Source organism: Rhinatrema bivittatum, chromosome 5 (assembly GCF_901001135.1).
Source record: "Rhinatrema bivittatum chromosome 5, aRhiBiv1.1, whole genome shotgun sequence".
Lineage (NCBI taxonomy): Eukaryota > Metazoa > Chordata > Amphibia > Gymnophiona > Rhinatrematidae > Rhinatrema > Rhinatrema bivittatum.
This window is the reverse complement of record NC_042619.1, coordinates 78,717,060-78,741,896: the sequence shown is the minus strand read 5'-3', so window position 1 is coordinate 78,741,896 and position 24,837 is coordinate 78,717,060. Positions and strand designations below refer to the sequence as shown.

The window sequence follows — 24,837 nt, the reverse complement described above, 5'->3', positions numbered from 1 at the left end:
GTGACAGTGCTGACCAATTAGTTAAACATTTAAAAACAGCACACAATAGGGAAGAAAAATAACAGCACTGTAATCAGTGTTAACCTCATGAATAAAGTATTACATATATAAAAAATATGTAGAAAAGTCATTTTTCCCTGTAAAAGCTTAGAATGGTTGATTTAACATTTACCTTTTATAAACCTTCTTAATTATGTTATTTTCCAGATAAATCTAGAGGAAGCTAAGCTAGAGCAATACTATCTCAAGTTTTAATGCATATGATGAGATGGAATACTGTCAAGCCTTTTGAAGTTTTTCATTATTTAATGTTTGATATACCGTAGGTCAACAGGCTACACTGAGTGCAGTGAGCCTGATATTGAATACACAATGAAAGCTGGCCTATGTACTCTGACAAGTGGATGGCCCCCAAAATTCAGAATAGACTAACCATGTCTACAACTACCTGAATGGAAATCACAACGGATGACAGAAGATACTGAAGCTGTGGATGCTCCTGGAAGATTAAAGGAATGCTTTGCTATTTTAAATTGGCCAGTTTCTGGGTCAAAAACTCCAGGTGAGGTTTAGGTAATAACTGATGAAGGTCATGTGACCAATTACACAGAGCAATAGACAAGATTGTATTCCTCTTAGATAATTGATGGAAGTCATGTGAACAATTACTCAGAGAAAACAGACTGTGCTTTTCCTCTTTAGTTAAGGTACTTTGTACACTGCAGACATTGTTATATCTGCTCGTCTGTAATCAGAGTGAATTCACAAGCCCTGACCAAGTAGAAATGCAAAAGACCTATTCTGCATATTCTTGTACACTACCTTTATGAACATTCCATACAAAATGCTTCAATTGATTGCTTTAAAATTTTGATATTGCATTTTTATATGCTTAGTATTAGAATCATTCACAAATACCATATGATAATTATGGTAACATGCCATGCAAATGTAAGTGTGAAATAATTTAACCCTTGGGATATTATTAGTTTGTCATGATATTTCTTAATTATGCCATCTCATGTTTGGTATATCATAGAATGTCCCATGCCATTAGCCCTAATGGCTAATTGCACACACAGTAATTTTCCTGCCAAGGGGATATAAATTTAAGTTCTTTTCCTTTTTGACTGAATTGAAAATGTATGCTTGTCTGCAAATTTCCTCTTAGTGCTTATTTCCAGACTTGTAATGAGAAAAGCACTGTGTTTTGCAGTCCTGTATGATTCCAATGATCACTTATTTTTCTAGAACATTTTAGGATTAAGTTCTCCTTTTGCTAGAAGTAGCTTGGTACCTTGCTGCCTACATAGGTCACAGTGCAAGGTCACATATACAAAGTGGAAACATGACAAGATAACCACTTATTTAGAGTGAGAGGAGATTGAGAATTTAATGCAAACAGCTCTCTCCTAGTACTAAGGAATAGAATGAGTTATCAGATATCTAAAATTAGCAATAAACTGAATATTAAGTTTTATGAATGCATTTTAGTTTGGTCACATTTTTAGACATGATGTATAGGAATTGAAAAATAAGGTTGGATCTTTAAAGATTTTTGTTCATAATTTTGGAATTGTTTTTACACATTACAATTTAATCACATTATTCAATTAAGAGACATAACTTTGATTAGCATTGGATTTGCTGTTAATACCATGAGGCCTATGCCAAACACTCTAAAACACTTATGGTTGTTAGTGTTGTGTAGAAGTTACTGATGGTACCCCTATAGTTCTTAATGTAACCAAGCATTTATAACACAATTATAAACAGTCCCCTGATTAATTACTTGAACTAGAGTGATGAAAATTTTAACATATAAGAAATTGCCATACGGGGTCAGACCAAGGGTACATCAAACCCAGCATCCTGTTTCCAACAGTGGCCAATCCAGGCTACAAGTACCTGGCAAGTACCCAAATACTAAGTAGATCACATGCTTCTGATGCCAGTAATAGCAGTGGTTATTCACTAAGATAACAGTGGGCAACAATGAAAGTATTACTGACCTAAAAGGGTCCTACTCTGTAGTATCTTGATGTGCTGAACACGAATATGACCATGAAATGTTTTTATTGGCTCTCGTTTTGAAGATATTTAATATAGTTCACTTTCGATGTTTAGTCATGTAAATGTATCCAGTAGGACTGTAAATAAGCCTAGAATGATGTAATATTGCATCATATTGCATAATACCATCATGCACACATCATCCAGAGTTTATTACATCATTTTCTGATGCAATGCAGTTCTACTGCCATGCTGCTGCTGAGTAAGCTGACGTCAGCAGTGTACTATATGAAGCCCAGTCAGAAAGGGTGAGCATATGAAATATTCATGCTGGCTGACTACTGCTGGACACTCCGCAGAGATGCTCCCGAACAGGTGTACAAGAGACAAGCAAAGAAATCTAATAAGTAATCTATGACTTCATTTTTCAAACTGTATTAACCGTAGGTCTCCTACTATTGGCATACAATTCAAGATGTAATTATATTATTGCATATTACAAAAAACCTAGAGCCAATTTTGCATTTTCACAGTCACATTCGTGTTTAGCACATGGAAATGTATAAGAATTGACTAATTTCATTTCCATAACATGACTTTTGTGAAAATTTGTTGCCCAGTATAACTTGATTAATAGCAGTTAATGGACTTCTCCTCCATGAACTTATCCAAACCTTTTTAAAACCCAGCTACACTAACTGCACTAACCACTCTGGCAACAAATTCCAGAGCTTTATTGTGCATTGAGTGAAAAGAATTCTTGATTAGTTTTAAATGTGCTACTTGCTAACTTCATGGAGTGCCCCCTAGTCTATTATCCGAAAGAGTAAATACCAATTCACATTTACCCGTTCTAGACCTCTCATGATTTTAAAGACCTCTATCATATCCTTTGGCCATCTCTTCTCCAAGCTGATCAGCCCTAACCTCTTTAGCCTTTCCTCTTAGGGGAGCTGTTCCATCCCCTTTATCATTTTGGTCGCCCTTCTCTGTACCTTCTCCATCGTAGCTATATCTTTTTTTGAGATGCGGCAAGCAGAACTCAAGGTGCGGTCTCACCATGGAGCGATGCAGAGGCATTATGACATTTTCTGTTTTATTCAACATTCCCCTTCCTAATAACTCCTAACACTGCTTGCTTTTTTGACTGATGCTGCACACTGAGCTGACGATTTCAATTTATTATCCACTAGGACACCTAGATCTTTTTCCTGAGTGGTAGCTCCTAATATGGAACCTAACATCATGACTACAGCATGGATTTTTTTCCCTACATGCATCACCTTGCACTTGTCCACATTAAATTTCATCTGCCATTTGGATGCCCAATTTTCTAGTCTCACAAGGTCCTCTTGCAATTTATCTCAATCCGCTTATGAATTAACTACTCTGAATAATTTTGTATCATCTGCACATTTGATTACCTCACTCGTCGTATTCCTTTCCAGATCATTTATAAATATATTGAAAAGCACCAGTCAAGGTACAGATCCCTGAGGCACAGCACAGTTTACCCTTTCCCACTGAAAAAATGGACCATTTAATCTATTCTTTTTCCTGTCTTTCAACAGATTTGTAATCCACGAAAGGACACCGCCTCCTATCCAATGACTTTTTAATTTCCTTAGAAGCTTCTCATGAGGGACTTTGTCAAATGCCTTCTGAAATTCTAAATACATTACATCAACTGGCTCACCTTTAGCTACGTTTATTAACCCCCCAAAAAATGAAGATTTGTGAGGCAAGACTCGCCTTGGGTAAATCCATGTTGACTGTATTCCATTAAACCACATCTTTCTGTATGCTCTGTGATTTTGATCTTTAGAACAGTTCCCACTATTTTTCCCGGCACTGAAATCAGGCTCACTGGTCTATAGTTTCCTGGATTGCCCCTGGAGCCCTTTTTAAATATTGGGGTTACATTGGCCACCCTCCTGTCTTCAGGTACAATGGATGATTTATTTTAATGACAGGTTACAAATTTTAAGTAATAGATCTGAAATTTCATTTTTGAGCTCCTTCAGAACCCTGGGGTGTATACCATCCAGTCCAGGTGATTTGCTACTCTTTAGCTTGTCAATCTGGCCTACTCCATCTTCCAAGTGGGAACAAATTAAAGGATGGGGAACAAAATTATTATGGAACAAAATTATTAATTTATTTCCTCATAAGATTTGCAGTTGCAGTGTAGTAGATTTCATTATAATGTTTAAAGGTACTATTACAAAGGTTTGTTATTCGTCTCATGCCCATTACCATACATGGCGAGCCACTTACGTGAAGAACTGAGAACTCATACATAATCACCCAGATCTGTTCTGATCCAAAGAGTTGGGGGATGGAATATGGGAAGATAATTTTAGGAAAGCTAGCTCCATCTCTGGAAGACTTTGTACTGCAAATAGACAGCTATGGATCAAACAGGCTCTAATGATGGATGAGTATGAATCAATATATAGCATGTGATTTGAGTGCAGGGATTGTTTAAAGGCATGATACTATCATCTAGAGATGTGAATCGGAACCAGAATCGGATCCGATTTCAGTTCCGATTCACATCTCTATAGATGTGAATCGGAACCAGAATCGGATCCGATTTCAGTTCCGATTCACATCTCTACTATCATCATTTGTTCCCTGCATTTCAGAGCTATTCTGGCAACAATGAGCTGATGAGTTAGGATGGCCCCAAGGAACATCTGTATCTCTGGGGCATCAAAAACTTAGACATTTGGTATTTCTTCTCACCTGGGAAGATCTAGTGCTAAAGCTAGTATGCATACCAATGAGCTGATAAAAAGTTAAACAGTTGGTGTGTTCTACCAAATGGGAGAGCAAGACTGGTACTGAAATGCCTTCTGGGTAAAGTGCAAATTAAAATGCAAAGGGATATATAAAGCATAGCATTTTCTTATTTTAGTTGGATGAGCTGAAAGGAACAGAGTGTGAACGGTTGGTTCTTTTTCAATGTCCCCAGGCCCGCAAATCTTCCAAATTTCTATCAACACTGGCTTATATGAGAGAGACGTATAAGGGAGGTCTTTTTTGTTAATATTCTATTTTTTATTTCTGTCTGTTTACCTGTATTGATTTATGTACAGTTTACTGTGATACTGTATTCAATATTGATATTACTTTGCTGATTTATTATCCATATATTTACAACATTTAGTAAATTTAGTTTTGCTTTACCAGATTGTGTGTAGAGTGTTCTATGACATAATATAATATATATATATGGAGTGGAGGAGAAGCCTAGTGGTTAGAGCAGTGAGCTCCAAACCAGGAGAACAGGGTTTGAGTCCTGCTGTCGCTCCTTGTGACCTTGGGCAAGTCACTTTACCCGCCATTGCCTCAGGTACAAACTTAGATTGTAAGCCCTCTGCGGATAGGGAAATACCTATAGTACCTGAATATAATCAGCTTTGAAGCGCTGAAAAAAGTGCAAAGCGCGGAATATAAATCTAAAAAAATAAATAAAATAATAAATACCCCCACACGACCACCACTCACACAGCCTTGTAATCCAGGATTGGAGTACATTAGCTGCAAATGGTATTATATCTGTTCAACACATTGCAAATGATGAAGAGCATTTCCCAACGTCAATTCTTATAGATCAACTGCATTTTGCTGCATTATTGCAAGATGCAGAAGACTGTACAAAGCATATGATTAGGTCAATATATGACTCTTGATACATCATGGTCATCCATCACTATTGCAATCAGGAGAGTAGCTTGGTTTAAAGGCCTCTGGACTGCAAGAAGTAGTAAATGAGAAATTGACAGATGCACAATTTAATGGAGACAATTTTATTCAGAGACAAAGTAAAGGAAGCAGTACAGATGTTAAATGAGCTGAATAAAGCATTTCACACTTTCACCACCTTGCAAACAGACCAGCCTTCTCAGAGAAGATTTCCTAAGCAATCTTTTAGAAGCCATGTTCAATACCACTCAAGGAAGCCATATAATCCATACTAATACTACAGACAGTGTCCACTGCCTATGTGACAATAATTGCAACAGCCACAACAGATAAGATCTCATACTAGAGATAAAGCTCAGCAGAGGCAATCACAAGGGCTGCCAATGGATATGGAGAATTATAGCCAAAGGATACCACTTAAATTTCCATTCTCTGCCACCGCAGAATCTTCCAGACGTTCATCAGTCCATACATCAACTCACTCTACTCAAATGAGAGCTCAAAGTTCTTCTAATCTCAGGAGTGGTAGAACAGGTTCCCCACTCACAAGAAGGGAAACATTTGTATTTGAGATATTTTCTAATCCTCAAGAAAACAGATTTTTATCCAATTTTAGATCTAACATAGTATTGACAGCAGAAAAAGACCTATTGGTTTTATCTAATCTGTCCAGCAAATTTCCTATGGTAGCAACTGCCACTCCATGCAGGTTACCCCCATGTTTCTGTTACACAGAGTTGCTTACCTATTACAGGTATTCTCCAAGGACATCAGGATGCTAGTCCTCACACATGGGCGACATCAAATGGAGCCTGATGCGGAAAACTTATGTCAAAGTTTCTAGAAACTTTCACTAGGCATACTTAGCATGCCCTATACCATGCATCCACGTGGGACCCCTCTTGTCTTGTAACATAGAATTACATAAAAATAAATAGGAGAAACCCAACTCTGTGGGGTGGCAGGCAGGTTTCATGAGGACCAATATCCTGCTGTCCTTGAGAACACCTGTTACAGGTAAACAACTTTTTCTCCAAGGACAAGCAGGATGGAAGTCCTCACCCATTGGTGAATCCCTACCTACAGGCTGTTCCCCAACACAAAAGGGGACCAGACAGACACCCAACCAGGTGCCAATGGGCACAACACCAGTGCAGTTGGTAACAGAGGGGAGGAAGCCTGAACCCAAACAGGCCCTAGGTTGGGAGAGATGGGTTCCACAACTCAAAAAGGTCCAGAGGACAGATGGCTGAACTTACTGTTGCATCGACCATCCCTATCCAGACAGCAAGGGGATGTGAATGTAGAGAACTCCACATCGCAGCCTTGCAGATCTCCTCAATGGGAACTGCTCGCAAGTGGGCCACCAATGCTGCCATGTCTGACACAGTGAGCCTTGATATGGCCCCCAAGTTGCAGTCCTGCCTGGGCATAACAGGAGATGGTATCTGATAGCCAAAAGGATAGTTGGTGTGTTTGGCAATGCCCAACCTATTCTGATCAAAAGAAATAAAAAGTTGGGCAAACAGTTTAAAGGCTTCTGTCCGCTCTAGATAAAAGGCTAAGGCTTGCTTGCAGTCTAAACTGTGCAGTGCTCGTTTGCCTTGGTGGAAATGAAGTCAGGGAAAGAAAACCGGCAGGATTGATTGGTTAAGATGGAAATCAGTCACCATCTTAGGCAAGAACATAAGCCTACCCTTGCCTAAGATGGAAATCAGTCACCATCTTAGGCAAGAACATAAGCCTACCCCCGTCATGATAGAACTTAGTATATATAAGGTGGAGAAGTCACTAAGGCCTGGAGTTCGCTGACTCTGCACACTAAAATGACCACAATCAAAAATATGATTTTCCAGGTCAGGTACTTCAGGTCACAGGAGTGCAGCGGCTCAAAAGAAGCTTTCATCAGCTGAGCCAATACCACGCTGAGATCCCTAGACACAGCGGGAAGCCTTAGGTGAGGTTTAAATTGAAGCAGGCCCTGCATGAAACATACAACTATAGACTGTACAGATGTGGGCCATCTACACAGTGGTGGAATGCACCAATCACACTAAGATGAACTCTGACAGAGTTGGTTTATAAGCCAGCCTCCAAAATGTGTAGAAGGTAGTCAAGCAGTTCTTGTTTAGGGCAGGAGAACGGATCCAGGGCCTTCTGCTCACACCACACAGAAACCCTTCTCCACTTCAGTCCATAAGACTTTCTAGTGGAAGGCCTCCTGAAAGCCACCAGGACCTGAGACATCCTCAGAAAGATCAAGAGGCTGCAAGATTAACCTTTCAACATCCAGACTGTGAGCAACAGGGTCTGTGTTGCAACCATCGCTGCCCAATGTCTCCACTCTGCCTCTTTACCTCTTTGGAGACTCCCTCTCCGCTAAGTGGATGGTTGGCTGCTACAGCATCATGCTGCCGTCCTTCTCCGGCGTCCCCGGACTGGCTCGACGCTGCATTCCACCTTGTTCCCAGGAAGCCTAAGGGCGCGCGCACTGCACGGCCCTGACTGATATACCAGCAGTGGCACGAACCTCAGGGGCGTCCCCCTGAGGTGACGTCATCCGCACTGGATATATAAGGTCTCAGTATTCGCTAACTGATCGAGTTAGTCTACCGAAGCTACTCTGTCTCCTCAGACTTGCCAGGAGTACCTGCTCCTCGGGGGCCTCGCTCTCTTTTGCTTTTCAGATTGCAGTTAGCAACCGGCACAAGGTAAAGGAACTCCGGCCTAAGGTATTACCTGGGTTGAAACAGGCTAGTGCTATACCAGCACCTTGTATGGTTCCAGTAATCCCTGCTGCTGCTAAAGAGGAACCGATGCAACTTGGTCACGGACGTTTGACTTCCAAAGAAAGATTTCGGAAGAAGCGCAGCCTTTGCATGTACTGTGGTCAGTCCGGCCATGATGTCTCTACATGCTCCATTCGTCCGAGAAGACGGACGAGCCTAACTCCTGCAGGAGGACTGTTCCTAGGCCTTACTGCGCCTTCTCTTACGCTCTCTCTCCCAGTCTCCTTGACCTATGGACCAGTCACGGTTCAGACTCCTGCCCTGGTGGACTCAGGGGCAGGATGCAATTTCATTCTCAGACGACTAGTGGAATACTTGAGGATCCCTCTCATCAAGTTGAAAGATCCACTATTATCATCCTCCATCCATGGAGAGCCCTTACCGGGAGAAGTGACTTGCCGAACCGGTTACTCTCCGCACCGGAGCTCTTCATACAGAATCGCTTTCCTTTTTTGTACTAGAAAAGGCCGTGCACCCCATCGTCCTGGGGTTACCCTGGTTACAAGTACATCAACCCCAATTTGACTGGGCGTCCTTGGTTCTCTCCCGCTGGGGCCCAGAATGTCATGGGAAGTGCCTTAAGGAGATCTCGCCTGAGATATGCATGCCCACAACTCCAGCGGTGCCGGGACGGCCGCCCCAAGATGCATCCTTCAGGAACATATTCTCCAAAGAAGCAGTTGATATTCTTCCTCCTCATAAGCCCTATGACTGTGCCATCAGACGGAAGTCTAATGCTGAGCCTCCGAAAGGACAAGTGTACTTTCTCTCAGCTTTTGAGAATAAAGCAATGCCGAAAAACTTTGAAGAAAACCTCCTAGAGGGCTTTATCCAACCATCTAAGTCGCCAGCCGACGCGGGTTGTGGCTTTGTGGGGAAGAAGGACAGTATCCTACGTCCATGTTCTTCAAAATCTCAATACTCACTTGTCCTTAATGTAGAAGACGACTTGGACTTCAAAGGTGAAGAGATCTTGGATGTTCGCAAAAGGCAATACTGTTGAATATCCTTTAATACGGGAGGATTTCGACCCCGAAGAAAACTCTTGGGAGTCTCAGACCAATATTCTGGACAAAGAGATGCTTCGTCAGTTCCTCCTCACGCAACCTTCTAAACCAAAGCTTGGTACCCGGAGAGGAAATCGCCCTTTGAAGGGGGGTACTGTTGCGACCGTCGCTGCCTGATGTCTCCACTCCACCCTTTTTTGCTCTTTGGCGACTCCCTCTCCGTCTAGTGGATGGTTGGCTACTACGGCGTCATGCTGCCGTCCTTCTCCGGCGTCCCCGGACCAGCTCGACGCTGCATGCCGCCATGTTCCCAGGAAGCCTAAGGGTGCGTGTGCGGCGTGGCCCTGACTGATGTACCAGCAGGGGCGCGAACCTCAGGGGCATCGCCCTGAGGTGACGTCATCCGCACCGGATATATAAGGTCTCATTATTTGCTAACTGATCGAGTTAGCAAGGGTTTGGTTACTCTACCTAAGCTACTCTGCCTCCTTGGACTTACCAGGGGTACCCGCTCCTCGGGGGCCTCGCTCTCTTTTGCTTTTCAGATTGCAGTTAGGAACCGGCACTCGCTCCTCGAGGGCCCATGTTCCTGGACTTATCTCTGGATAACCTTCTGCCAGGAAGTTGCTGCCTACAATCAGTGAGTTACCATCTCTCTCTCTCAGAGCTTTCCCTGGAACCAGGTACTCGCTCCTCGAGGGCCTAATTCATTCCAGCTCCTGGGCTGCTTATACGATCCGATATGGTTATTTACTATGAAGGTCGGTATAAAAAACTGTTAAATAAATAAATAAAATATGGGACTACTGTGTGAGTGTTACCATCAAGGATCTGTACATGAACTCTGCATACCCTGCCTACTCACTATATTTAGTTTCTCTACAGCTCAGCCATCCTGGGATCGCTGTTCCAGTATCTGAGAGACTACAGCCCAGCCGGGCCCTTCCAGCTCACTATTGCCACCTCTGGTGGTTCAATATACTGTTTAATAAAAGAACTAGTGTGTGTCTGTCTCCAAATTCTGAGCCTGACTGGTGGTCCCTCCCGGGATCGTCCCCTGGGGGCATGGTCATCTGCACCAGCCCAAGGATCCACCCACAAATATCCCAAATACCAACAGTCTGGAGGTTGGGATACCGCAGACTGCTCTGATCTTGCATGATGAGATCTGGGGAAGTCCCCAGACTGATCGGTTTCCAGACAGCTTCTGCAGGAGTGGAACCAGACCTGGCTCAACCAATTAGGGGCTAGGAGGATCATAATATCTGTCCTCGGCAAAGCTTCAAGTGAGTCTTTGCCACTAGGGGAATCTGAGGACATGCATACAGAAGACCCCTGCCCCAATGATGGGCAAGGGTGTCCAGGCTGGTTTGCTGCCTGACCTGGTCAGGGAGCAGAACCAAGGCACCTTCTGGTTGCAGATGGACGCAAACAGATCTACATCAGGGCTCCCCCAGAGGTGGAAAATCTAATTTGCCACCACCTGGGATCCAGGGTCCACTTGTGGGGTCTGAAGGCTCGACTCAGCCTGTCTGCCATCACGTTCTCCACTCTGGCAATGTACATGGCCCTGAGCACCATCCCGTTGGTTAGGGCCCATGACCAGATCTAGACAGCTTCCTGACCCAGGAGGTATGATCCCGTGCCTCCTTGCTTGATGACATACCACATAGCTAATTGGTTGTCAGTCTGGATCAGGAAAGTTGTTTGACAGCCGATCTCTGAAAGCCCACAGAATGTACGTGATCGCTCAAAGCTCCAGGAAGCTGATTTGACAAAAATGTTCCTGAATGGACCACAGCCCCCGGATGCTGAGCTCATCTACATGAGCTCCCCTACCCCAGGGTAGATGTATCAGTGGATAGCACAATTTGAGTAGGAAGACACTAAAAGGAAATCCCCCGTTCCAGATTGGAGAGTACCCGCTACCAGGACAAAGAGTCCAAGAGAGACTGCGTGACTGGGATGCAACCCTGGAGACTAAGTGGCTTGGTGCCACTGCAACCTCACGGTCCATTGGACTCTGTGCATGTGTAAGTGTGACAAGGGAGTGACTTGGACAGTCGCAGCCATGTGACCCAGCCTCAAACATGTGCCAAGCTGATACCTGCCATCTTTGTTGTACCTCTGTCGCAATGGCTGCCAGGGCGATGGCCTTCTGGCACGGCAGAAAGGCCCTGGCTCGAGCCATGTCTAGGGCTCTGAAGAAGTCCAATTGAGGTGACAGACAGATGGAACTTTGTGTAATGGAGAACGAACCCTAGTAACTCCAACACTCGAATGGTCAAGCGCATGGACCAGATGGCCTCAGATGTGCTCTTGACCAGTCAAAATCAACCAGATATGGAAAAACATGCACTCCTAGTCTGTGGAGGTACACCGCCACCATAGCTAGGTATTTTATGAAGACTTGTGTGGCGGATGTGAGCCTGAACGGCAACACCCGGTACTGAACTGCTGTTTCCCCACCACAAACCGAAGATAATTCCGGTAGGAAGATTTCGATATGGGTGAATGCATCCTTTAGGTTGAGGGAGCAAAGACAGTCCCCCATGTTGCAAAAGGAGATCAAGGTGCCCAGGGAAACTATCTTGAACTTTCTTTTTTTTTATTTATTTTTTTTAGAAAGTCCTGTTTTCTTTGTAATCAGGAAGAACCTGGAGTAGAATCCCTGCCCTCTTTGCCTTGGAGGTAAGGGCTTGACTGCTCTGGTCATTAAGAGGCAGGACAGCTCCATTTGTAATACCTCCTGATGCACTACCTGCCCTCAAGATGGGTTTGGAGAGCAATTTGATGGGACATCCAATAGGTTTAGTTGGTACCCCTGGCGGACGATGGATAAAACCCACTAATCCGAAGTTACATTGGGCCACAGGTTCACAAAGAACCGCAGCCTACCCCCGACCGGAGGGTCCATAGTTTCTAGTATGGGCAACTAGCTTACACTCCCTACGGCCTAGTCAAAACCCAATCCCCGGAGTTGAATGAGGAGCTGGCTGGGACTTGGGAGCTCTCTGCTGCCTGGAACAGCCGCGGGAGCTCTGATGGGGTATACGGATCAAGGAGGCAGGATACAGTATTTTTTTTTTATGAAAGAGACGTCCTGAGCCCCTGCCTTGATGACCTCCTGAATGAGGAGGATGGGTCCAGAGTGCTGAAGGGTTTTACGATGGTCCCGGAGTTGGGCCACAGCATCCTTCACTATCTCCAAAGAGATTCTCTCTGGTGCATGGCACGTCAGCAAGTCGTTCTTGTACCTCTGGTCAGAGATCCATGGCACGCAATCATGCCAGCCTGCGGGCACCAAATCATGCTGCAGAGACCCTTGATGATATTTCGAAAACATCATAAGTCGCATGGACCTTGTGTTTTCCACACTCCAAACCCTGTGCACCAGTGACATAAGGGTGTCTTGCTGCTGCTGAAGAAACAGCAAGGGAGGCTGTCTAACAAAGCCGTGAGGGCGCCAGTACAGAATTAGCAGCCAAATGTCCGATCTGGATTCCTTTATTGAGCAGACACACAAATTTGTAAACAAGCCTGACTCAGGCCAAGTTTCGCCCTCTTACAGTGGGGCTGCGTCAGGGGCTACAACATACAATAAATAACACATACTTGTAAAAAAGTAAAAATCATAAAAACATAACTAAAACAAACATATAAAATGGTAACATGCATATATGTGGTGTAACATGTATAACCGAAAATTAAAGAATAAATTATATTGACTGTGTGTGTGGTGAAGTGTCCAACAAAAATAATAAAAAATATATATTGCCTTTACCTCAGCTTTATCGTTTTATGGTTTCTGAGTATCCAAGTTTCAGTTATAGCTATACATCACATGGTCTGTGATTTTATGGATAAAAATGAGAATGAGGTCAATAGATAATATTGTAAATATTACATTATTTGATAACATAAAAATTGTATATGCACCTCAAGTTAAAAAAAGATATCCTGTGCCGCAGTGTGTTTAATGAGCAATGCTCTCCAATGCTGTATATAATATTAAAAAATAAAACAATAAATACATAAAAGACATAAATACAACAAGTATAAAATCTTTGAACTAAAAGGTCTTGTGACTTTGGGACAAAACAGCAACATACCAAATTACTCTGTTTATAAATTCTGAGTATATAATTAAGTTAAAAAACTGAGCCCAAAAAAAGTTGTGCTAGCTTAAAATGATTATTAAACTGGGGTCCCAAAAATATGTAAATAACCATATAAACTGCCTGTGCTGTGTTTTTAAGAACTGAAGGAGAGACTACCGCTAAAAAATAAAGTATAAGTAAAAACAGTACTTAACACTGAATGCACTGAGGAATTTCATGCATATGAGAGCAATATTGTACTGGTTGCATAAAAAGTGTGTAACACAGCTAACCTAAATATATAAATTGGTTAAAAAATTGAACGAACTTTGCATTATGTAAACTGCTGAGAACTGGTTTCAAAAAGGTGTATTAAGCTTCCACATGTCCCGTGAGTATTGGCTCATGTAGAGCTGGTAGGCAGCAATGAGGGCAAGAAGCATGGTGACCTCGAACAACTTCCTCCCAAGAGCATCCAATGCTCTGTGGTCCTTCCCAGACGGCACCGGGGAGTAGGTCTGAGAGTGCTTGGCCTTCTTAAGGGCAGATTCAACCACCACTAATTGGTGGGGCAGCTGACTCTTATCGAATCCGGCAGCCTTTTGAACAAGGTAGACCCTGTCTGCCTTCTTATTCAGAGGAGGATTTCCCAATCCTCAGCAGCAACTCCGTAAGGATCTCATGTACCAAGACCATCATGATCTCCTCTCCTTAGGAGGCTCCACAAACTTAAGAACCTCAAGCATTTTGTGCCTGGCATCTTCTTCAGTCAAAAGCTGAAGGCCTCCACCATCACCTCGACAAAACCCAAAGGTCAAATCCTCAGCGGGGACGTCCTTCGCTCCCTCTGGAGGAGAAAGGTCTAACAGGAGACCATCTGAATCCCCAGAGAACGATTTCATCTGATCATCTCCACAGGGGTTGTAAGGATACTCATCCTCACTGTATACCATAGGGGATGGGGCCCTAGGTGCTCAGCCGACATTCAGTGGTGCAGGAACTGATGAAACTGGACAGAGGACTACCCTCCTCCACTGGCCTCGGCGGAGCTTCCTCCTTGGAGGAACTAGCGACGACCACCGTATCGGTAGGGGGGAGGCCTCAGTGCCCCGCCAGGCAATGGCACCTTCCCAAGAACAGATACCAGCTGGGTCAGTAAGGCACTGATGAGCACATTGAGCTTCTCCAGAAACAGTATGAGCATGGGTGGCACAGGCTCTGGTGCCATCGGTACTGCGGGACCAAAGCACTGCAATGCCAGCTCCAAAGGTAGCTGGACTCAATGCTCCAGCTCCTCCTCAAATGCTGCCAATTAAACACCGACTGGGAGGAAGGAGGAGTGGGTAGATCTTCCTCATTCCCGCGAGGGGGATCGGCGACTGGCATCAGGACCGATGGAGATCGCTGCAGACCTCGGGCATCAATGGAGGATGGGCGCTCCTCACCACGGGGACACTTTGGGGGCATTGCAGCAAAAACTGGTGTGCCTCCATGCCCAGCACCATGCATAGACAGTGACCGGTGCCAAAGCTTCTTGGTGTTCCCCCAATGTTTGGCCAATTCTTTCCCCAATGCCAAGGTAGAGGATGATGAACAGGACATCCTGGGTCAGGAGGAGATAGACAACAATGTATCTCCAGTGCCCCTATCCGGCTGCGACCTTGATGGAACAGACAGTCCCACCGATGTCGATGGCGTGGCATCCATCAGTTCAGCTCCAATTCTGCCAATGGCTCAGACATCTTAGACTTGAAGAGGTTGTCCATCTTGTCGAGTCAAATCTGATGTTCCTTCGGGGTCATCTGGGCACTCAAGCGGCAACCCTGGATATCATGCAATGCACCCAAGCAAAAAAATGCAAACATCATGAAGATCGGTGAGAGACATGGTCCTTGGGCACTGGATGCATCGATGGAAGCCAGATGTGGCGAAACAAATAGGGAAAAATATGGAATGATGGCAACAGGCAGCGATGGAAGATGGGAACCGAAGCATAGTCACCACGGGGGGGGGGGGGGGAGAGAGACGAGACTGACCTTGAAGGAAACTTACCCGAACGCTGCCAACCTTGACTAGGGGACACTACAGGGACGTACCGAGTAGGATCCAGTGACGAACTTTCAAAAAGGGACTGTGAAAAACTGTAAAAGCTAAGTTTTCCATGAATCAGAAAGCCAAAAGTTTTAGAGCTCAAGCCAACTGCAATGCTGACAGCTCTGCAGAAAGAGAGGCTGAAGAGGGACCCCGTGTGGACTCATAGTATAGGGCATGCTCAGTGTGCTTAGTCAAAGTTTCTAGAAATTTTGACATAAGTTTTCCACATTAGGTTCCATCTGAAGATGTCACCCATGTGTGAGGACTACCATCCTGCTTGTCCTCTGAGAAAAGGTAGTAAGCGCCGTTCCATGCAGGTCACCAAGTCTAATATATTAAAAATGAAACATTTTTACTAAGTGAGGAGCCTTCTTGAAAACTCAGACAGTGCTGCATGATGTGCTTTGCTTTTGAATTTGGCCAAAGAAGCAATCCTGTTCTTTTCCCCTAATGTTTGGAGATCAGTACCCCAGACTGTAAAAGTCAGACCCTATGTTTGTTGTCCTCTGAATCCAACTCCCGTTTTCCGCTCACGCTGTTAAAGCAGAGTGATAAAGCAGAAAGCAATTGTGCCAAAATCAAGATAGTTAAGGGCAGTAATCCCCATGCATATTAAGGATAGTAACCACCACCGAGCAGATTACCATCATGCACCCTTTTCTTCTTTCTGTCCTTCAGCCTTTAGGGACTCACAGTGTTTACCACATTCCCTTTTGAATTCTTTGACTGTTTTTGTGTTCACCACCTCCTGCAGAAGTACATTCCAGGCATCCACCACCCTTTCCATGAAGAAATATTTCCTGACATTGGCTCTGTCATCCTCCCTGGTGTTTCATTTCCTTTGGAAAATATTTGAAGTGCATGCATCATTAAAACTTTTCAGATATTTGAAAGTCTGTAACATATAAGAACATAAGAACATGCCATACTGGGTCAGACCAAGGGTCCATCAAGCCCAGCATCCTGTTTCCAACAGTGGCCAATCCAGGCCATAAGAACCTGGCAAGTACCCCAAAACAGTCTATTTCATGCTACTGTTGCTAGTAATAGCAGTGGCTATTTTCTAAGTCAACTTAATAGCAGGTAATGGATTTCTCCTCCAAGAACTTATCCAATGTAGAGATTACTTACCTGATAATCTCGTTTTCCTTAGTGTATGCAGATGGACTCATTACAAATGGGTATAGCATGCTCGTGCTAGCAGTTGGAGACTGATCTGACGTCAGCACGGGTACATATACCCCCGCAGGAAGTGCAGCAACTCAGTAATCTTCCTTGCAAAAGCTTTATGGCTATATGTGTGACTGACTGATCGATTAAATGAACATGATTACCCTGACCGATTGATAGTAGCTGGAGACCGCCAGTGTTCTCAACCGGAAGGCGTCGACGCCCGGCAGGGTGGATGCCCTATATAGGAAAACATGGCTTACCGTGTCAGTGAATCCCCATGTATACCGACAGCCGGGCGGGATGCTGAGTCCATCTGCGTACACTAAGGAAAACGAGATTATCAGTTAAGTAATCTCTACATTTCCTAGCATGTAGCAGATGGACTCATTACAAATGGGATGTACAAAAGCTACTCCCGGACTGGGTGGGAGGCTGCCGGAGGTCCGTTTAGGATTGCCCTCGCAAATGCTGTGTCCTCCCTGGTTGGACGTCCAGACTGTAGAATCTGGAGAAGGTATGGAGGTATGGAGGGAGGACCATGTCCAGGTTGGGGAGGACATCCTTGACCCCCGGCTCATGTGGCCAGGCTGCAGCCACCACCGTAACTGATACCGTACTCTGGCCGGTAGAGGTAGATGCACGGTGTAGTTCTGTAATCGTGGGCGCCACAGAGATAGGAGGGCGTGCTGTAACGGTCTCATATGAGCCCGTGCCCATGGTATCACTTCCAGAGTGGAGGCCATTAGGCCGAGGACCTGTAAGTAATCCCAAGCTGGTGGCAGATTGGTGCTCAGCAGATTCTGCAAGCGATCCCGGAGTTTTGATTTCCTCTTGGAGGTCAGGCTGATCTAGTCTTCCTGGGTGTCGAATTGGACACCTAGGTATTCCAGTGACTGCGAAGGCTGTAGGGAACTCTTGTTTATGTTGACTACCCATCCTAGGCTTTCCAGAAGAGATATCACTCTGTTGGTTGCCCGGTGGCTCTCCTCCGGTGACTTTGCCCTGATCAGCCAATCGTCTAGGTAGGGATGGACGAGAATGCCTTCCTTCCTGAGTGACGCCGCCACCACTACTATTACCTTGGTAAAGGTCAGTGGCGCAGTGGCTAACCCGAAGGGTAGAGAGCCAGGAACTGAAAGGGCTGATCCAGGACTTTGAAGCGTAAGTGACGCTGGTGATCCCGATGAATTGGGATATGCAAATAGGCCTCAGAGATCCAGGGATGTAAGATACTCCCCTGGCTGTATTGCACTTCGGACTGACCGCAGAGTTTCCATGCGAAATCCTGGGACCCTTAAGTGCCCGGTTGACTGACTTGAGGTCCAGGACGGGTCTGAAGGTGCCCCCCTTCTTGGGGACAATGAAAAATGGAGTAATGCCCAGAATTTGTCCCCCATGCAGGCACTGGGATGATGGCTTTTAGGGACAGGAGTCTCTCCAAGGTAGCTGCCAGCGCCGCCCTCTTGAGGGGCGGACAAGGCGATTCCACAAACTTGTCCGGAGGGAGATGAAGGAAGTCTAGGTAATACCCTTCCCGGACAATGGCGAGGACCCACTGGTCCGCAGTAATCTCAACCCACCTGCAGTAAAATAGGGTTAGCCTGCCCCCTATGGCTTCTTCCCCTAGGTGGGTCAGCTGATTCTCATTGTGGGGTGCGGCCAGGACCCGACCCCGAGCCGGTTCCCCTCTTGTTGTGCCTGGTCCGAAATGACTGGTTCCTGGTCTGAGAACGAAGTGCTTGGTAGCGAGTCGTGTAAGGATTGAAGCGTTGAGAGCTTCTACCTCTGGATGGTCTAGGAAAAGGGTGCTGGGTCCTCCTTGACCTGTCTTCCGGTAGACGGGGTAATGGAGATGCGCCCCATTTATTAGCCAATTTCTCGAGGGTCGCTGCCGAACAGGAGGGATCCTTTAAAGGGCATCCTCGTGAGGCGAGTCTTGGAGGAGGAGTCGGCCGACCAATTACGTAGCCAGAGGTGTCTTCTGGCTGCCACTGAGGATGATACTCCTTTGGCTGCTGTACGAACTAGGTCGGAGGCAGCGTCAGTGAGGAACGAGAGGGCTGCTTCCATTTCTTCTCCCGGGGTGTTATTCCTGGCTTGTGATAAGCAGGAACGCGTCACCACGGTGCAGCAGGTTGCAATTCGTAGGGACATGGCTGCCACCTCAAAGGCTTGATTCAGAATGGTGTCCATGCGCTGGTCATGTGCATCCTTGAGGGCCGCCCCTCCCTCCACCGGAATGGTGGTGCGCTTCACAATTGCGCTAACTATGGCGTCTACCATCGGGCACGCCAGCAGCTCCTTGGTTGCCGGGTCTAGGGGGTACATGCTAGACAAAGCCCGACCCCCTTTGAAGGAAGCGTCTGGCGCATTCCACTCCAGATTGATTAACTGCTGTGCTGCTTGTAGGAGGGGAAAATGGTGAGCCGTTGGACGCAGGCCCTCTAGCAGGGGGTTCATTCTAGGTTCCCCTGAGGTGTCCTGGCCCGGGATAGCCAGCTCAGACAGGCATTGGGAGACCAGGTCTGGAAGATACTCCTTAGGAAAGAAGCGTCTCATGGTTCGATATGGTTCTATCCCCGAGGGGAGTTCTCCCTCCTCGGGGGGGCTCGCCATCTTCCTCAGAATAATCCGAGTCCCCATAAGTGGGGCTTCCGGGTGGCGGGTGGCCACCCGGAAGCCCCATACATACCAGATGACCCTGCCCCGGAAGACCCGGGGCAGGGTCATCGGGTATGTATGGGTCCGGTCGGGGATCAGACTGCATCTTGACGAAGGCGTGAATCCCCTTGAATAATTCCACCCAGGAGAGGGAAGCAGGTTCCAGCCGTAGGGGCACCAGGTCTGTGGGGTTCCCTGGCTGCTCACCGCGGCCTGCTAGGTTCGGGGTGTTCCCTGAGGAACTGGCAGTCAAACTGGGCTGAGACCGGCCCTGGCCTGGAACTCCCAGGGCCTCCTCACATTGGGCACATAGGAAGTCTGTTTCCTCGCTCTGTGTGGCTCTGAGGTGGCATGCTGAGCAGAGGCCTAGAGCTCTTATGCCTGAGTCTGGAGGTGCCGGCGCTGCTGCCGCGTGGGCTCTCTTACGCTCCATCGCGTCTCAGCTCCTATCAATGAGCACCTATGAGTGTGCGCCTGTGAACGTGCGCCTGTGAACGTGCTCGTATCTATATGCGCCTATGAATGTGTGCCTATGCTATCAACGTGCGCCTATCACCAGCAATGGGCGCCCAAATCGTTTCGGGCGCTTAACATACGCGCCCGTCGTCCCGCTTAGATCGAGGCGGCGAACCAGGGATGGCGAGCAGGCAAAATGGCGACCTCCTTGGCGGGCTGCCACGTAGGCAGACCCTGCTAATCCTTGCTCTTCGGAGACCAGTAAAGTAAAGATGTACCCCTTGCCTGATCTTCGGCGCTTCCTGGCTGCGACCCGGGTGGTCTCCGGCTGCGGGGGGAGAGGGTGATTACCGTCACCGCCGCGCTCGAGGAAGTGCACCCGCTGCCACTAAGCCGCGCCCGAACATAGTCTCGCTCAGGGGCCAAGTCCTAACCGGGACCGAGGCTGCCTCTATGCCACGCCCGAGCCCTTCTCACTCGGGGGCTAGGTCCCTGCCACGATCCGGCCACCGGACTGAGGCACTCACCTCCAAGGGACCACGGAAATCACCTCGGGAAACTCAACTGGGGGAGGGACCTGAGGGTATCACCGCAGGAGTGCGGGGCTCGTCTTCAGGTAGGATTCTTCTAAGAATTTAGTCATTATAATTTGGAAAAACGCTCAGCGAGCGTAAGGTAGCTCCAAACTGCTTTGGAGACGGAAATTACTGAGTTGTTGCACTTCCTGCGGGGGTATATGTACCCGTGCTGACGTCAGATCCGTCTCCAACTGCTAGCACGAGCACGCTATACCCATTTGTAATGAGTCCATCTGCTACACGCTAGGAAATGTTGAGATTACTTACCTGATAATCTCCTTTTCCTTAGTGTATGCAGATGGACTCAAAACAAATGGGTATTGTGTGCTCGTGCTAGCAGTTGGAGACGGATCTGACGTCAGTACGGGTACATATACCCCCACAGGAAGTGTAGCTATTCAGTAATCTTCCTAACAAAAGCTTTATGGATATATGTGTGACTGACCGATCGATTAATCAACAGGATTACCCTGACCAATTGATGGTAGCTGGAGACCGCCAGTGTTCTCAACCGGAAGGCGTCGACACCCGGCAGGGTGGAAGCCCTATTATAAGCAAAACATAGCTTACCGTGAGTCGGCGAATCCCCATGTATACCGGCAGCCAGGCGGGATGCTGGGTCCATCTGCATACACTAAGGAAAAGGAGATTATCAGGTAAGTAATCTCAACATTTCCTAGCGTGTAGCAGATGGACTCAAAACAAATGGGATGTACAAAAGCTACTTCCGGACTGGGCGGGAGGCTGCCCGAGGACCGTGTAGGATCGCCCTCGCAAATGCTGTGTCCTCCCTGGCCTGGATGTCCAGACGGTAGAATCTGGAGAAGGTATGGAGGGAGGACCACGTCGCCGCTTTGCATATCTCTGCAGGCGACAGCAGCTTAGCTTCTGCCCAAGAGGCTGATTGTGCTCTGGTAGAATGAGCCTTGACCTCTAGAGGTGGTGGTTTTCCTGTCTCTACATAGGCTGCCTTGATAACTTCTTTAATCCAGCGGGCGATGGTTGGCCGCTTCCCCTTGCTTCTTCCCGCTGTGCAGGTCTTTCGTACTGCTTCAGACATTTCCAGGTATCTGGACAGTAGTCTGCCGATGTCGAGATGGCGTAGCATTCGACCTTCTTCCGACTTCTTCAAACCTTCCGTGGTAGGCAAGGATATGGTTTGGTTGAGATGAAAGTGTGAGACCACTTTGGGTAAAAACGAAAGAACTGTACGAAGATGGATGGCCTCTAGAGTGATTCTGAGAAATGGATCACGACAGGATAGTGCTTGTAGCTCTGAGATGCGGCATGCTGAACACACAGCCAGCAAGAACACCATCTTCAAGGTTAACAAACGGAGAGACAGGCCTCGAAGGGGCCTGAAGGCGGATCCCGCTAGAAATTCCAATACTAGGTTGAGGTTCCACAAGGGCACTGGTCACTTCAGTGGCGGGCGAATGTGTTTAACTCCTTTCAGGAAGAGGGAAACGTCTGGGTGCTTGGCAATGGATTTGCCGTCACGCCTGGGACCGTAGCAAGACAGCGCTGCTACCTGTACCTTGATGGAGCTAAGTGAAGACCATCTTGTAGGAAGTCCAAGATGAGAGGAATCTTAGCGGCACGTGAATTGGTGCTGTGAGAGATGCACCAAGCTTCAAAAACTCTCCAGATCCTGATATATGTTAGTGATGTGGAGAATTTGCGTGCTCGGAGGAGTGTATCTATAACCGGCTCCGAGTATCCCCGTTTCTTCAGTCGAGCCTTCTCAATGGCCAGACCGTAAGAGAGAATTGAGCCGATCCTCGTGGAGGATGGGACCTTGCTGCAGCAGGTCCCGGAGTGGAGGGTTCCCTGCCAGTAGTCTTCTCATGTCTGCATACCAGGGTCTTCTTGGCCAGTCCGGGGCCACTAGAAGAACTAGGCCTCTGTGTCGCTGAATCCTGTGAACAATGGCGCCCAGCAGGGGCCATGGAGGAAAGGCATATAGCAGGATCCCCTGAGGACACAGTTGTACCAGGGCATCGATCCCCTGAGCCCGAGGATCCCGCCTGCGGCTGAAATATCTGGGAACTTGAGCGTTGGACCTGTCCGCTAGTAGGTCCATGGCTGGCGTCCCCCATCGATCCACAATTATCTCAAAAACTGTGGGTGACAGCTGCCACTCCCCCGGGTTTAGGCTTTCTCTGCTGAGGAAGTCTGCCGTCGTATTGTCCTTCCCGGCAATGTGGACGGCGGAGATGTCCTGGAGATTTGCTTCTGCCCAAATCATCAGGGGAGTTATTTCTAGGGACACTTGTTGGCTTCTGGTTCCGCCTTGTTGATTGATGTATGCCACCGTGGTGGCGTTGTCTGACATTACTCTGACCGCTCTGTCGCGAAGTCTGTGGGCAAATCGCAGGCACGCAACCCTGACTGCCCGTGCCTCTAGTCGGTTGATGTTCCACCTTGACTCTTCTCTGGTCCACCGCCCTTGGGCGGTGAGTTCCTCGCAGTGTGCTCCCCATCCGTTCAGGCTGGCATCTGTGGTGAGCAGAATCCAGGTTGGGGAGGACATTCTTGACCACCGGCTTATGTGGCCGGGCTGTAACCACCACCGTAACTGAGTCCGCACTCTGGCCGGCAGAGGTAGGTGTATGGTGTAGTTCCGCGATCGTGGACTCCATCGAGATAGAAGGGCGCGTTGCAATGGTCTCATATGAGCCGTGCCCAAAGTACCACTTCCAGTGTGGATGCCATGAGGCAGAGGACTTGTAGGTAATCCCGAGCTGTGGGCCGGCTGGCACTCAGCAGGACCTGCAGATGATTCCGGAGTTTGGACTGTCTCTTGGAGATCAGACTGACCCTGTCATTTTGGGTGTCAAATTGGACCCCTAGGTATTCCAGCAACTGGGATGGCTTTAGGGAACTCTTCTTTATGTTGACTACCCATCCTAGGCTCTCCAGAAGAGCTATAACTCTGTTGGTTGCTCGGTGACTCTCCTCCGGTGACTTTGCCCTGATCAGCCAATCGTCCAGGTAGGGATGGACGAGGATTCCTTCCTTCCTGAGTGCCGCCGCCACTACTATTACCTTGGTAAAGTTCCGCAGCGCGGTGGCTAACCCAAAGGGTAAAGCCCGGAACTGGAAGTGCTGATTCAGGACCTTGAAGCGTAAATAGCGCTGGTGATCCCGATGGATTGGGATATGCAGGTAGGCTTCCGACAGATCTAGGGAGGTGAGAAACTCCCCTGGCTGTACTGAATTCTTGACAGACCGTAGAGTTTCCATGCGAAAGCTGGGGACCCGTAGGTGTCGATTGACTGACTTGAGGTCCAGGACGGGCCTGAAGGTGCCCTCCTTCTTGGGTACTATGAAATAAATGGAATAATGCCCAGAAGTTACCTCTTCCGCAGGTACTGGGATTATGGCTTTTAGGGCCAGGAGCCTCGGTAAGGTCACTTCTAGTGCCACTGTCTTGAGTGGCGAACAAGGAGATTCCACAAACTTGTTCGGGGGAAGCCGAAAGAAATCCAGGTAATATCCTTCCCGGATGATGGCGAGGACCCACTGGTCCGAAGTGATCTCGACCCACCTGCGGTAGAAGAGGGTTAGTCTGCCCCCTATGGCTGCTATCCTCTGATGAGTCTGCTGATTGTCATTGTGGGTTACGGCTAGGGCCAGAACCCGGGCCGGTTCTTTTCTTGGTGTGCTTAGCCCGAAAGGGATGGTTCCTGGCCTGAGAACGAGGTGCTTGATAGCGAAACCTGTAGGGGTTGAAGCGCTGCAAGGTTCTACCTCTGGCTGGTCTAGAAACAGAACGCTGGCTCCTCCTTGACCTGTCTTCTGGTAGACGGGGTAATGGAGAGGCACCCCATTTAGTAGCCTAGTTCTCGAGGTCGCTGCCGAACAGTAGGGAACCCTTAAAGGGCATTCTTGTGAGTCGTGTCTTGGAGGACGCATCAGCTGCCCAATTGCGTAGCCAAAGCTGTCTCCAGGCTGCCACTGAGGAGGACACTACCTTGGCTGCCGTACGGACGAGGTCAGAGGCTGCGTCAGTGAGAAATGCGAGAGCTGATTCCATGTCTTCTCCCAGGGTGTTGTTTCTTGCCTGTGATAAACAGGAACGCGTCACCACGGTGCAGCAAGTCGCGATTCGAAGGGACATGGCTGCTACCTCAAAAGCTTGTTTCAGAATGGTGTCCATGCGTCGGTCATAGGGGGCGTATCCTTGAGGGCCGCTCCCCCTCCACCGGAATGGTGGTGCGCTTCACAATTGCGCTAACTATGGCGTCTACCC

General features: G+C 47.4%; 1 protein-coding gene across 1 annotated transcript in view; it reads right to left on the bottom strand.

The window, feature by feature from the left end:
- RNF17 (ring finger protein 17) overlaps positions 1-24,837 on the bottom strand; it is a 1,084,608-nt gene that overhangs the window by 763,390 nt on the left and 296,381 nt on the right. The gene's annotated exons all lie outside the window — the stretch shown is intronic.